Source organism: Ranitomeya variabilis, chromosome 2 (assembly GCF_051348905.1).
Source record: "Ranitomeya variabilis isolate aRanVar5 chromosome 2, aRanVar5.hap1, whole genome shotgun sequence".
Classification (NCBI taxonomy): Eukaryota; Metazoa; Chordata; class Amphibia; order Anura; family Dendrobatidae; genus Ranitomeya; species Ranitomeya variabilis.
This window is the reverse complement of record NC_135233.1, coordinates 70,524,424-70,538,510: the sequence shown is the minus strand read 5'-3', so window position 1 is coordinate 70,538,510 and position 14,087 is coordinate 70,524,424. Positions and strand designations below refer to the sequence as shown.

Sequence of the window (14,087 nt, the reverse complement as noted above, 5' to 3'; positions counted from 1 at the left end):
ATCCAGCTCAACGATATAGTGAAAAGTCCATAGTTTTATTTCACCTCGAAAATAGCATCGTGTAAGGACAAAACATCAGCATACAAAAGAGTTAAAAGCCAAGATCAACGCGTTTCCGGTGACTTCAACGCGTTTCCGGTGACTAAGCACCCTTAATCATGATTAAGGGTGCTTAGTCACCGGAAACGCGTTGATCTTGGCTTTTAACTCTTTTGTATGCTGATGTTTTGTCCTTACACGATGCTATTTTCGAGGTGAAATAAAACTATGGACTTTTCACTATATCGTTGAGCTGGATCTCCTTCCTTTTTCCTGTTGTTCACGCCCTGACACAGCGGTTCCGTGCTCCGAAACCTGGGGAATGTCGGTATGGTGAGCTGGACTTTGTTCCTTTACTCAGAGAAAAAGAAGACATTGTCCAAAAAATGTGCAAATTTCTGGCACAAAGTAAGCCAACTATTAGGTGGTGTCAACACTTAGACTAGATAGTTTAAAGAGTGCCCGATTTGACGGTCTGGTCTAAGTTTGAACTGTCTAAGAATTAGATAGTGTTGATAAATTTGACCCAAAGTATCTCCAAGAACTACCCGGTGGTCTTGGGCAATCCTTGGCATACTCCCTATTCGATATTACATAATATATTATGTCTACCTGACCCCCATTGTGTATGATTTAGTAATAGGGTGCAGGGTATGCTTTTGTTTGGTTACGTTACTAGGCGTTGTCGTAATGTTTATGAAACTGTCGAAAAGAAGCGAGAAGTTTCAGTGTCTTATTAAAAATATTTTATTGACAGATTTTTGTATGTGAATTTTTCTTTATGACAATATATCAGACATACCATGAATGCTACAACGAATATCCCTGGAATGTTTTCTCTGAGTCTCTGGGTGTGGGTGCAAAGTGCTTACACCTTAACGGCTGTTCTTTGTATATTCACCTGACATTCGTCTGTTGTGGTTTAACTTCATTTTAAGTGGAAATGTTTAAACAAACATCAAAAAGGTAAGTAAAAGGAGCCTTTCACCTGATAAGATGTAATGTATTTACTGTCATGTCTGTACCCCAGTTAGCCAATCTATGGCTCTTTTGTTATGAGGAACTACAACTTGAAGCATGGACTTTGCAGGGGAGCCACAGATTGGACACCATTTTTCTATTGCATAGTTTAATAAGAAGGATAGAAATGTTTTAGGCACTGTGTCAATGGAGCTTGGCTTATATTTTAATGGGATGTAGCCAAATAGAAATGGGAAATGTTTAAGATGTGTAACAGTGCTCAAAAATGTTGGTGCAAAAAAATTGATCTAAAGTAAGCTAAAGTAAGTCAATCATGAAATGTTTGTTAGGAGAAAATGTTTCAAGAACTGTTACATTTATGAGACATGGGATGGATTTGAGTCATCTACTCTAAAGCCCCCCCATACTAAAAGAACTAATGTTGTCAGAAGCCACTGATATCCATGGGTTCCAATGACTAGCTAATGTGTATGGAGATCCCAAGCAACTGATTGTTGGCGAAGTTATGAATCCAGCGTCTCCAATTTTGGATTGTATTTTTCTCATGGAGACAAACTGCCGCATTTGATGGCAACATTCTCATAGAGAACAAGGTAGCTCTCATCTGAATGAGCACTCCTGTGTATGGGAGAGCAGGTGGAGAAGGCTGCAGGCCATAGATTGGCCAAAGCATTGTTCAGCTGATAGCCATCTCATGTATATGGTGGGCCGAATCCTGATATATCTAATTTTAAAGGAGTTGTCCATCACTCAGACAACCCCTTCTCAATCATTTTTCTCCCATGTAAATTAATTACTGCTATACTCCCCTCTGATGCAGGCACTCTTTTAAAACCCCTTACTGACCTCGGACGGGATAGTATGTCCGAGGTCAGCTCCCCTGCTTTGATGCAGGGCTCCGCGGTGAGCCCGCATCAAAGCCGGGACATGTCAGCTGTTTTGAACAGCTGACATGTGCCCGCAATAGCGGCGGGTGAACTCGCGATTCACCCGCCGCTATTAACTAGTTAAATGCCGCTGTCAAACGCAGACAGCGGCATTTAACTACCGCATCCGGCCGGGTGGCCGGAAATGAGCGCATCGCCGACCCCGTCACATGATCGGAGGTCGGCGATGCTTCTCCATTGTAACCATAGAGGTCCTTGAGACCTCTATGGTTACTGATCCCCGGCAGCTGTGAGCGCCACCCTGTGGTCGGCACTCACAGCACACCTGATTTTCTGCTACATAGCAGCGAACAGCAGATCGCTGCTATGTAGCAGAGGCGATCGTGCTGTGCCTGCTTCAAGCCTCCCATGGAGACTATTGAAGCATGGCAAAAGTAAAAAAAAAAAAGTTAAAAAAAATGTGAAAAAAATAAAAAAAATATAAAGGTTTAAATCACCCCCCTTTCGCCCAAATCAAAATAAATAAAAAAAAAAAATCAAACCTACACATATTTGGTATCGCCACGTTCAAAATCGCCCGATCTATCAATAAAAAAAAGCATTAACCTGAACGCTAAATGGCGTAACGAGAAAAAAAATTGAAACGCCAGAATTACGTTTTTTTGGTTGCCGCGACATTGCATTAAAATGCAATAACAGGCGATCAAAAGAACATATCTGCACCAAATTGGAATCATTAAAAATGCCAGCTCGGCATGCAAAAAATAAGCCCTCAACCGACCACAGATCATGAAAAATGGAGACGCTACGAGTATCGGAAAATGGCGCAATTTTTAATTTTTTTTTTTATAGCGAAGTTTGGAATTTTTTTTCACCACTTAGGTAAAAAATAACCTAGTCATGTTAGGTGTCTATGAACTCGTAGTGACCTGGAGAATCATAATGGCAGGTCAGTTTTAGCATTTAGTGAACCTAGCAAAAAAGCCAAGCAAAAAACAAGTGTGGGATTGCACTTTTTTTGCAATTTCACCGCACTTGGAATTTTTTTCCCGTTTTCTAGTACACAACATGGTAAAACCAATGATGTAGTTCAAAAGTACAAATCGTCCCGCAAAAAATAAGCCCTAACATGGCCAAATTGACAGAAAAATAAAAAAGTTATGGCTCTGGGAAGGAGGGGAGTGAAAAACGAACACGGAAAAACGAAAAATCCCAAGGTCATGAAGGGATCAATATTGTCAACCTTTGCTCTCATAGGGCTTGTTTGACATTGTTATGTCACGAGTAGAGATGAGCGAATATGTTCAGGAAATGATCGTCAAACATAAATTCGCCACGAATATGGTGCATTAATAAATAGGAAAAAGTCGGTAACATTCGGTACAAGATAGATTAAAAGCTGGCAACTCATGTGCTGCGTACAGTAAAATCACAAAGTGTCAGGTTAGAATAGAATAGATAGAATAGATATATACACATAGAATACATAGATATATAGATGTCAGTGACACACACACACATATATATGTATATTCAGTATATTACAAAGGTAGATAGAAGAAAAGCCAGCGATTCAGCAGCCGCGTAGTGTAAAATCGTTGCAGGAGCCGACAGGATAGAAGAGACGGACTACATACAGTAAATACACAAATAATAGGTAGGCAATGTGATAAATACAATTAGTACAGTGTTTTTTTTTAACTAGCATTGGGAAAGCCGACGGCTGGGGTTGTATGTTTATAGCCTGGGAAGGGGGTAATACCCATGGAGCATCCCATGATATTACTGTAATATCATCTCACAACTGTATACTTAGCCTTTACTGGCTACTTAAAATGAAGTACCCTAAAAAAATGACGTAGGGTCCCCCTATAATTAATAACCAGCAAAGGCTTTGTAGACAGCTGTGGGCTGATATTAATAGCCTAGGAAGAGGCCATGGATACTGGCTGTTAGGAGTTGAGTTCCCACTGCTGCACAGGGGGAATCTCGAGCCGTGTCTGCTGCAGTCTCCCATTCTGCATCGGTCGCAGTGGAGCCTGCTCAGCGGAGACGTCGGTCCCAGCGTCTCACTGAGTCTGATATTGTGCAAAGGGTTACTGCTGCCTCTCCAGGCTCTGCTATTGTACCCTGCACTGATCTGCGATGAGCAGGCTTTTCTGGGACTAAGTCCTGCTTTGCACACACTGAGCATGCCCAGGGTAAGATCTCTCAGTGGAGATCAAGGGTCACATACTGCAGCAACTTCCATTGGTCCTCCAGGAAGGTCCTGTACCTGGTCAAGTTCTGTGGAAGCCTTCAATTGGTCCTTCTTGGAAGGTCCTGTAGGTGCTGCAGCTATATAAGGTTCTCATGACCGCACGGCCATGCGCTAGTGTCAAATATGTATGAGCTCAGCGCCAGTGTGGTCGTGTGTGTGGTCAGGGACCCGGCTGAAATAAGCCCCTTAAATGCTGGCACCTCCAGCGAGGAGTTTTGTGTATGCAGTCAGGGACCCGGCTGAAATAAGCCCCTAGAATGCTGGCACCTCCGGCGAGGAGTTTATGTGTGAATTCAGGGCTGGCTAATAGCAGATAGAATTCTGGCTCCACCGGAGAGGAGCTGCATGTTGGTTGGACTGCATGACCATTGTCGGCTCTACACAGTAGCTGTGTCCCCTGTGAGCTAAACAGGGCACAGCGTTCTCTTTACTACGGGCTCTGTGAAGTAACAGAGTTCGTTTATTCTATTTTGCTTCGCCGCCTTACTTAGCAGCAGGTTCTTTCCTGCACGGAGGATCCCGGGTTGCGAACGCACCTATCCCATCTAATAAATATATTCGGTGCGTTCCGCCAACCCTAACACTGGCCCCCCCAGGCTAAAAACATCATCCCACCACACAGAAAAAGGTGAGGAATATTGTTTGTTTTTTTACCTCTTTTGCAGATGACAAGGGCATCGAGGAATAGGCGAGTTCATAAGTATGGTTTAATTAAGATTATTAAAGGAGTCTGTGTCTTTCTTTCAATTAAAGGACTTTTTCCTGTGTGTCTGTGTTTTCATACAATGTGATTATGGGGTTAATAATGGGGGTGTCTTATTGACGCCTCTCCATTACTAACCTCTGGGGTTGATGTCACCTGACAATACAAAGGTGATATCAACTCCTCCCCCCAACTATCACGCCACTTGACATCACTACAGGGCAAGTGGGAAGAGCGAGCCAAAGTGCCAGAATTGGCGCATTTTAGATATGCGCCTTTCTGGGGCGGCTGAGACATGATGTTTTTTTTCCTGTGATGGCCAGTATCCATGGCCCCTTCCTAGGCTATTAATATCAGCCCACAGCTCTCTGCATGGCCTTTTTCCTGGTTATTAATTATATGGGGATCCTACATCATTTTCTTAGGATCCCCCATTTTAAAAGCAAGTAAAGGCTAAGTGTACAATTGTGAGCTGATATTAATAGCCAGGGAACCTCCATGGGTATTACCCCCTTTCCAGGCTATAAACATCGGACCCCAGCCATCGGCTTTCCCTCTGCTGGTTATGAAAATTGCGCAGAAGCCCACACCATTTTTCTGAAAAATAATGTTTTATTAATTAAATACATGTACAGAAAGCTGCACACACACTGTACTAATTGTATTTGTCACAGACATCTGTATATCTACCTATTCTTTCCATGTTTACTGTATATAATCCATCTCTTCTATCCTGTCGGCTCCTGCAGTGATTTTACAGTACACAGCAGATGAATTGCCAGTCTATCTATCTATCTATCTATCTATCTATCTATCTATCTAATATTTAAACATATATATATATATGTGTGTGCCACTGACATCTATATATATGTATTCTATGTGTATATATCTTTTCTATCAATTCTATTCTAACCTGTCAGTGTGATTTTACTGTATGCGGAACATGAATTGCTGGCTTTTCAAAGGACATCAGTGCGTAAAAGTCAGACAGCACTCACATGGTCCGAGTGCTGTGAGATTTTTTTTCTCGCACTCATAGGCTTCCATTGGCGAGTCTTGGCCAAGTCTCTGTGGCAATCGCAGCATGCTGCGATTTTACATGCATGCCGAATACGGCTGGGAAAATAAATCCTGATGTGAGCTGCCCCATAAATTAACACTATGCTGAGTGCTATGCGATGTTTTCTTGCATAGCACTCGCCCTTATTCTATGGTAATGTGATGCTGGCCTTCATCAGCTGCTCATGCGGTGTAAATAAATAATGAAAAAATCCTGCATGGGTTCCCCTGTGGTTTTGATAACCAGCCAGGCAAAACCCACAGCTGGGGGCTGTAACCATCAGCTGTCAGCTTCAGCAAGGCTGATTAACAAGAATAGAGGGGTGCCCACACCATATTTTTTAATTATTTAAATAAATAATTTAAAAAAATGGCATGAGGTCCCCCCATTTTTGACAACCAGCCTTCCTCAAACAGACAGCTGGGGGCTAATATTCTCAGGCTGGTAAGGCGCCATGGATATTGCCCCACAGCCTAAAAATAGCAGCCTTCAGCCACACAGAAAAGGCACATGTATTAGATGCACCAATTCTGATGCTTTGCCTGGCTGTTCCCACTTGCCCTGTGGCAAGTAGGGTTCATATTTGTGGGGTTGATGTCACCTTTGCATTGTCAGGTGACATCAAGCCCACAGCTTAGTAATGGAGAGGTATCTATAAGACACCTATCCATTACTAATCCTATAGTTGTATGATAAATTAAGACACACTGAGAATAAAGTCCTTTATTAGAAATAAGACTAAACACAGTTTTCCATTTTTATTTAAAAATAACAAACACAGTTATACTTACCTAATGCCTAATTACACCGCAGCCCTCGTTCTCCTGTAATAAAATAAAAATTAAAAAAACAAAAATATACCACACCTGTCTGTCATTCTGTCCCACGCTGTAATCCATGTCTGGGGATTAATAGTTTTCAGCCTGGACGGTCGCATCTTGAACCACTGGTGAATGAGCTGCTGCAAGCGCAGCCTCAGTGACTAGCGGTGATGTCATCGAGGTTACCTCCGGTAGGCTGCGTTTCTAGCAGGGCTGAACTGCCATGACCTCTTCACCGTGGGAAAAAGTCAGCTATGTGGTCACCGCAGTTCAAGCTCAGTGACTTCACCGCACATCATAGATAAATCCACCCTTTATCTAATAATAACCACTAACAACCTCCAGCCATGCAGCAAATGGTATCTCTGATAATGAGTTCTAGCCTGGACCCAAATTCTATAGGAGCTGGGAGTTGCTAACAGTGCACGGCTGAGAGTCTTAACACTCCAGGAGCTCTCAACAGAGAATGTTAACACCTGCACTGACAAAAGAAATTTATACCATTTAATAAGAAGGTGAAGTGCTTCTAATCAGTGCAAGAGAAGGAGAAATTAGAAGCTGTGTTCTACTGGCTCCTCTCTGTCACGGGGAACCCGTGACACCAGGTAGGTTTAATTTACATACAAAACTAAATCATAATATATCATATTATCAGGGCTGTTCAGTACATATATGAACTGATAGGATTTTCAAGTGGCTGTTGCTTCAATCAAGTGAATGAGATTCTGCAATGTAAAAGGAAAAAGCTGATAAAACAGCCTTATAATTCATGGGCAATCAGGTAAGGGGACCGCTGGAATTCAAGGAGTGATGTCATGGTTCCCAATGGCAAGGGAACGTAAAAAACAAATAAGTAACGAACGAGCTCTCGGGTGATGGAAACTCGAGTTGACCGTGAGCTAAATCTACCACACAACTAACAGTAGCCAGGGAGCATACCTACGGCTTCCTATATGCCACGCGCCAGCCGGAGGACTAACTACGCCTGGTAGAGGAAGAAACAGACCTGGCTTACCTCTAGGGAAATACCCAAAAGATGATAGCAGCCCCCCACATGTAATAACGGTGAATTAAGAGGAAAAGACATACACAGTATGAAAGTAGATTTAGCAAAGAGAGGTCCACTTACTAGATAGCAGAAGGATACAAAAGAGGACTTAACGGTCAACTGAAAACCCTTTCAAAAACCATCCTGAAATTACTTTAAGACTCCTGTGTCAACTCATGACACAGGAGTGGCAATTTCAGCCCGCAAGAGCTTCCAGCTACAGAGAATTACAAAAACTGCAAACTGGACAAAAGGTACAAAACAAAAGGACAAAGTCCACTTAGCTGATCAGCAGACTAGTAGCAGGAACATGCAACCGAAGGCTCTGGTTACAATGCTGACCGGCAAGGAAATGACTGGAGAGCAAGGCTAAATAGGAAACTCCCAAACACTGATGGAAGCAGGTGAACAGAAGAAGCAAAGTGCAAACAAGTCACCAGTACCACCAGGGGAGCCCAAAAAGCGGATACACAACAGAGTGAAATGACGAGTGAAATCTAAACAAGTGCGTTCTACATATTATGTGTAAAAGTGATCTTATTACAAGAAAGATCCATCACAAGAAAGACCTTCAAGAGATATGCAGTTACCTTTCCATGTGTCCATCGGTGTTTGTTTGCGAGGTACTTGTGCTGTGAGAGTAGCGTGTCTTAGCACGCTGATGCGTATAGCCCTGGAACAGGAGTGTCGACTTCAGAGGAAGAGGTGGGCGGAGATGATGACGCAAACTCCCAGTGTCTGATGGGAGTTGATGACGTTCGCGTTCATGAGTGCGCATATGCAGTGATCCGAATGGCTAGAGACTGCTGAAATAAGCTGAGAATGAAGGGGAGACATGCGCAGAAAGGAGACTGTTAGAACATAGCAAAACGAGGGACATCAGTAAAACGTGCAGAATAGAATAAGGTGCAGAAAATTGGAGGAGTGCAGAAGTGATGTAAGAAGAGAAACCAAAAGAAAAAAATGGGAAGGAGAGTAAAAGATTAAAGAAAAGGGAAAGATATCTAAAAGAGCAGGAGAAGACAAACTCCAGTACCTCGTGGACACGTAGGAAGCGTGAAATAAAACAAAATATATTAAATGAGTTATATAAAAGGAGGAAGTATAGCAATTTCAGGCAAATTCCCAACAAATATCTATGTTTATTCAAACCATGGGGTTCTAAAGTTTGTTACAGTGCCTTGCGAAAGTATTCGGCCCCCTGTAACTTTTCAACCTTTTCCCACATATCATGCTTCAAACATAAAGATACCAAATGTAAATTTTTGGTGAAAAATCAACAGCAAGTGGAACACAATTGTCAAGTTGAACAAAATTTATTGGTTATTTTACATTTTTGTGGAAATTAAAAAACTGAAAAGTGGGGCCTGCAATATTATTTGACCCCTTTAACTTAATACTTTGTTGCGCCACCTTTTGTTGCGATTACAGCTGCAAGTCGCTTGGGGTATGTCTCTATCAGTTTTGTACATCGAGAGACTGAAATTCTTGCCCATTCTTCCTTGGCAAACAGCTCGAGCTCAGTGAGGTTTGATGGAGATCGTTTGTGGACAGCAGTTTTCAACTCTTTCCACAGATTCTTGATCGGATTGAGGTCTGGACATTCTAACACCTGGATACCTTTATTTGTGAACCATTCCATTGTAGATTTTGCTTTATGTTTGGGATCATTGTCTTGTTGGAAGACAAATCTCCATCCCAGTCTCAGGTCTTTTGCAGACTCCAACAGGTTTTCTTCAAGGATGGTCCTGTATTTGGCTCCATCCATCTTACCATCAATTTTAACCATCTTCCCTGTCCCTGCTGAAGAAAAGTAGGCCCAAACCATGATGCTGCCACCACCATGTTTGACAGTGGGGATGGTGTGTTCAGGGTGATGAGCTGTGTTGCCTTTACGCCAAACATATCGTTTGGCATTGTCACCAAAAAGTTTGATGTTGGTTTCATCTGACCAGAGCACCTTCTTCCACATGTTTGGTGTGTCTCCCAGGTGGCTTGTTGCAAACTTTAAATGACACTTTTTATGGACATCTTTGAGAAATGACTTTCTTCTTGCCACTCTTCCATAAAGGCCAGATTTGTGCATTATACGACTGATTGTTGTCCTATGGACTGACTGTCCCACCTCAGCTGTAGATCTCTGCAGTTCATCCAGAGTGATCATGAGCCTCTTGGCTGCATCTCTGATCAGTCTTCTCCTTGTTTGAGATGAAAGTTTAGAGGGACAGCTGGGTCTTGGTAGATTTGCAGTGGTATGATAATTCTTCCATTTCAATATGATCTCTTGCACAGTGTTCCTTGGGATGTTTAAAGTTTTGGAAATAATTTTGTATCCAAATCTGGCTTTAAACTTCTTCACAACAGTATCACGGACCTGCCTGTTGTGTTCCTTGGTCTTCATGATGCTCTCTGTGCTTCAAACAGAACCCTGAGACTATCATAGAGCAGGTGCATTTATACGGAGACTTGATTACACACAGGTGGATTATATTTATCATCATTAGGCATTTAGGACAACATTGGATCATTCCAAGATCCACAATGAACTTCTGGAGTGAGTTTGCTGCACTGAAAGTAAAGGGGCCGAATAATATTGCACGCCCCACTTTTCAGTTTTTGAATTTCCACAAAAATTTAAAATAAGCAATAAATTTCTTTCAACTTCACAATTGTGTTCCACTTGTTGTTGATTCTTCACCAAAAATTTACATTTGGAATCTTTATGTTTGAAGCATGATATGTGAGAAAAGGTTTGAAAGTTCCAGGGGGCCGAATACTTTTGCAAGGCACTGCATGTTTAAATCCAATAGGCTTCTCTCGCTTTTAGTTTGTGAATTCTATTGCCCCCTCGTCTGGTCATTGGAACTGTTTCCAAGATCTGTCAGAGTTTGGCAACATTATGTCTGGCAGATACAAAATGTGATAGAATAGGTAGCATGGTCTGTTTGCACCTTATGGTAGATTTATTGTGGAAGATGCAGTCTTGGATATGTTGTCTTCAACATATCGGTTGAAGACAAAATGTCATGAACATGAACATGAATATTAACATATCATGTCTTCAAGATATCTGAGAATGCATGGACATTTGATTAAGTAGACTACATATTAAGAGTCACAGGGAAAAAAAATGAATGGGAAAGCTTTTGCCAGACCTAGGACCGGAGAAGGTGAAAATATTCGAACATTGAGGCAATGGCGACACCTTTTCTTTTGATGTTGATAGTCAGCTACCCGTGGGTCTTCCTTATTTCAACTTAAGATGGCCTAGAAGGAAATAATGAAAAATATCATGAACTCTTCAAAATTGCATCAGAAACCATTTCTGAAAAAGAAAGACTCCAAACACTTCACCAAAAAAAGTGTTTCCTGGAATGGTTTACATTTGAAAAACTCGCTGTTTCTGAACTTCTCAAAGTCAGAGTGACTATAACTTTGTACATCAGATTTGGGATCCAATGTTGGTTTTTAATAAGATCCAAGATTTAATATATTACACTTTTTGACAGTTTTGCATCAACTCCATTGAAAAATAATCAATGAATACGATTAAAGATAAAAAAAGATGCAAAAAACGCAACTTCATAATTTTATCCACCACCCAGTTTGAAGCTCATTGTATTCTCTATACTGTAAATCCAGTAACATTTCCTATATGACACAGTCTCAATATGTTGACTGTCAGTTTCTTATGAATTAATTTTCGCTTGTCACAAGAAGATCTTTCACCACTCCACTTTGGAAGCAGAAATACTGTATATACATTGCTGGCAGGCAAATTTGAAGATAAAAAAAAAGATAAGAACTAGAATTGGTGTTGAAGGAATGAAATTAACTTTGGGACTGACAAGAATTGGTCTTGTTATCACAGCAAAGAGAAGGAGAAGCCCAGAAGAATTAATAGGTGAGATCTATCAGAGTAATTAGAGGTGTTATTAAAATGTTTCAGTGAATAATTCTTTCTTTACGACTAATGCGCACGGTATTCAATTTAATGATCACGGGATAGAATTAAGTAATTTCTATACAAAGGAACAGTTTTCTGGCAAGCATGAGTGACATTAAAGGTCAAAACTAAGTTCAAGCAAAGTTAAAAATACAATTAATAGCTAAAGTTCCTCTAAGAAAATTAAACTTTCCATTTTCCAGTGTTTAACATTCTCCTGATGTAGTTTAATATAAAGCAGAAGCAGAAAGAAAGCAACAAATTGGTTCAGCTTGGTCATAATTTAGCTGACTCACTGAATATTTTCTAATTTTCATTGGGCTAGTCTTCGGAGTCTAATGTATTGTATGTTTTAAATACTTTATTAAAGGGGTTGTCCACTATTTGGAAAACGCCTTGGATATCCCTATATTTCCCCCATTAAAATAACAACATATACTAACCTCTGGTGTTCCAGTGGTGTCGGCACTGGCTCTCCCGGGGCTTGCGTGACTTTGTCACGTGATCCCTGTGGCCAATCAGCGCAGGCTTCACTCTCACCTCCTATGGACAGATCAAGATATCCAGAGGATGTGTGAGCTGCTGTTGCCCTGTCACTTCCTCCAGATGTCAATTGCGTCCATAAGAGAGAAAAGTGAAGTCAGAGCTGATTGGATGCAAGGATTGTGTGACATAATGTCATATGAGCCTTAACAGAGCCAGAGCGGACATTGCTTGAACAGCGCCGACACCGGAGATGAGTATAAGTGTTATTTTACTGGAGTAAAACAGGGATTCAGAATGGGTTGTCTGAGTAGTGGACAACCCCTTTATATGGAATGTGATATTATAAAATGACCTAATATTTCATTCAAGACTTTGGCCCCGATGCTCTTGATTCAGGAAGTGGTGTACACCTCTTAATGAATCAGGTGCATCTGAAAAGTGGTGTCTCAGCATTTATCTTACTTCAGTCAGGGGCTGGATTAAGGTATGCTACAGCTTGTTATGAACTAGATGGGCTAAAGCACTGTAAGGTGCTAGAATGTAGTAGCGTTGGTCGAGCTGATGCTCCAAACTGCCCTGGCACTTGCAGGAAAATTGTGTCCCTGTCCTAGTGTGCTGTCTTGTATATGGTGCATTGCACTCATTTGCAGGCCACATGCCTCCTCTGTCTTCAATTCTCCATATTCAGGAACAGCTGCATACAACTCAGAGGACACCCCGTTCTTGGCAACACATAAGTTTAATGGACAGTTCAAGTACATCAAATTTTATTGGGGATAGCACCCTCCGTTTCTTGTTTCAGTATTACAGTATGTTTCCTGCTTTGCTTTCTGTTCTTCCTGAACTATCCCTATATCCACAAATCCTGTGAGCACCAGGGATTTCATGTTCAGTCCCGCTGTCTTTGCCTCACGCAGTTTCAAGTCCATCCTCCTTTGTACGGAAGGGGTTAAAGTGCTCTCCATAGCACTTGTTTCGAGCTGTAGGCTCCGAATGTCAGAGGAATGTCCGCAGGGAGTCTTGCAAAGCCTCATATCGCCCAGAACACTTTGTATTTGCTTCTGCTATCAGCCTACTGCACCTTGAACTTTACCTAGTCACTTAGCAAACAAACTCTCCATCTCTATCTGATCTACTATTGGGAAATTCTTTTAAAACAATGGCCCTCAGGCCCACATAACAACAGCTACCAAACAGTTCATGGGCACAGCCCAGTTTCTTCAATCTAGTTGAGACATCAAGTCGTCCATTTTTCTTACTGGTATGCATGACCCCGCACTCACTGAATTGGGACCCCAACATGCAGTGTCCAAGTTCTTCTAACTAGAAGCCCATTGACCGACACGCAAACAGCTCCAGCAATCCAGGAGCACAGTCCATAAAGTCCTTACCCGGCTCGAACATCGGGTTGTCCATTTCTTCCCCCTTTGCGAACAGTCCCTTCAATTGCACAATGCTGTCCCCGTGTCAGGCTCGCAGTCCCTTGGAGAAAAGTTAATGGATAGCATGGGGCAAAGTTCAGGGAAAATGGGACAGAGTCCATAGGGCAATTTGCACAGTTCATAGGGATAAAAAAAGGTTTGGGACCACTTAACAGTTCACAATCCCTTAATTCAGCAGAGTGGTACGCAAACGTGTACAAAACAAACAAAGAGGGAGGAAACACAAAAACTTTGACCATTCTGGCCAACAACTGGGGTTCCTGGTCAGTGCTGGGCCTCTTGCCCATGGGAATGCAGAACAGTTCCTTCCTTCTTTATGTGCAACGATCACTGCTGAAATCGGTCACAGCTGATCTGTTCTCCATGACCGCAATTTAAACTCCATGGCCGTCCTAAAACCCATATCTTCTT

At 41.8% G+C, this 14,087-nt stretch overlaps 1 long non-coding RNA gene across 1 annotated transcript in view; it reads left to right on the top strand.

The window, feature by feature from the left end:
* Positions 1–923: 923 nt before the first annotated feature.
* The window catches only part of LOC143809098 (uncharacterized), a 102,756-nt gene continuing 89,592 nt past the window's right edge, over positions 924–14,087 (top strand). Inside the window, exon 1 of the long non-coding RNA XR_013222068.1 lies at positions 924–1,005. This is a non-coding gene — a long non-coding RNA (uncharacterized LOC143809098). The remainder of the gene's footprint in view (positions 1,006–14,087) is intronic.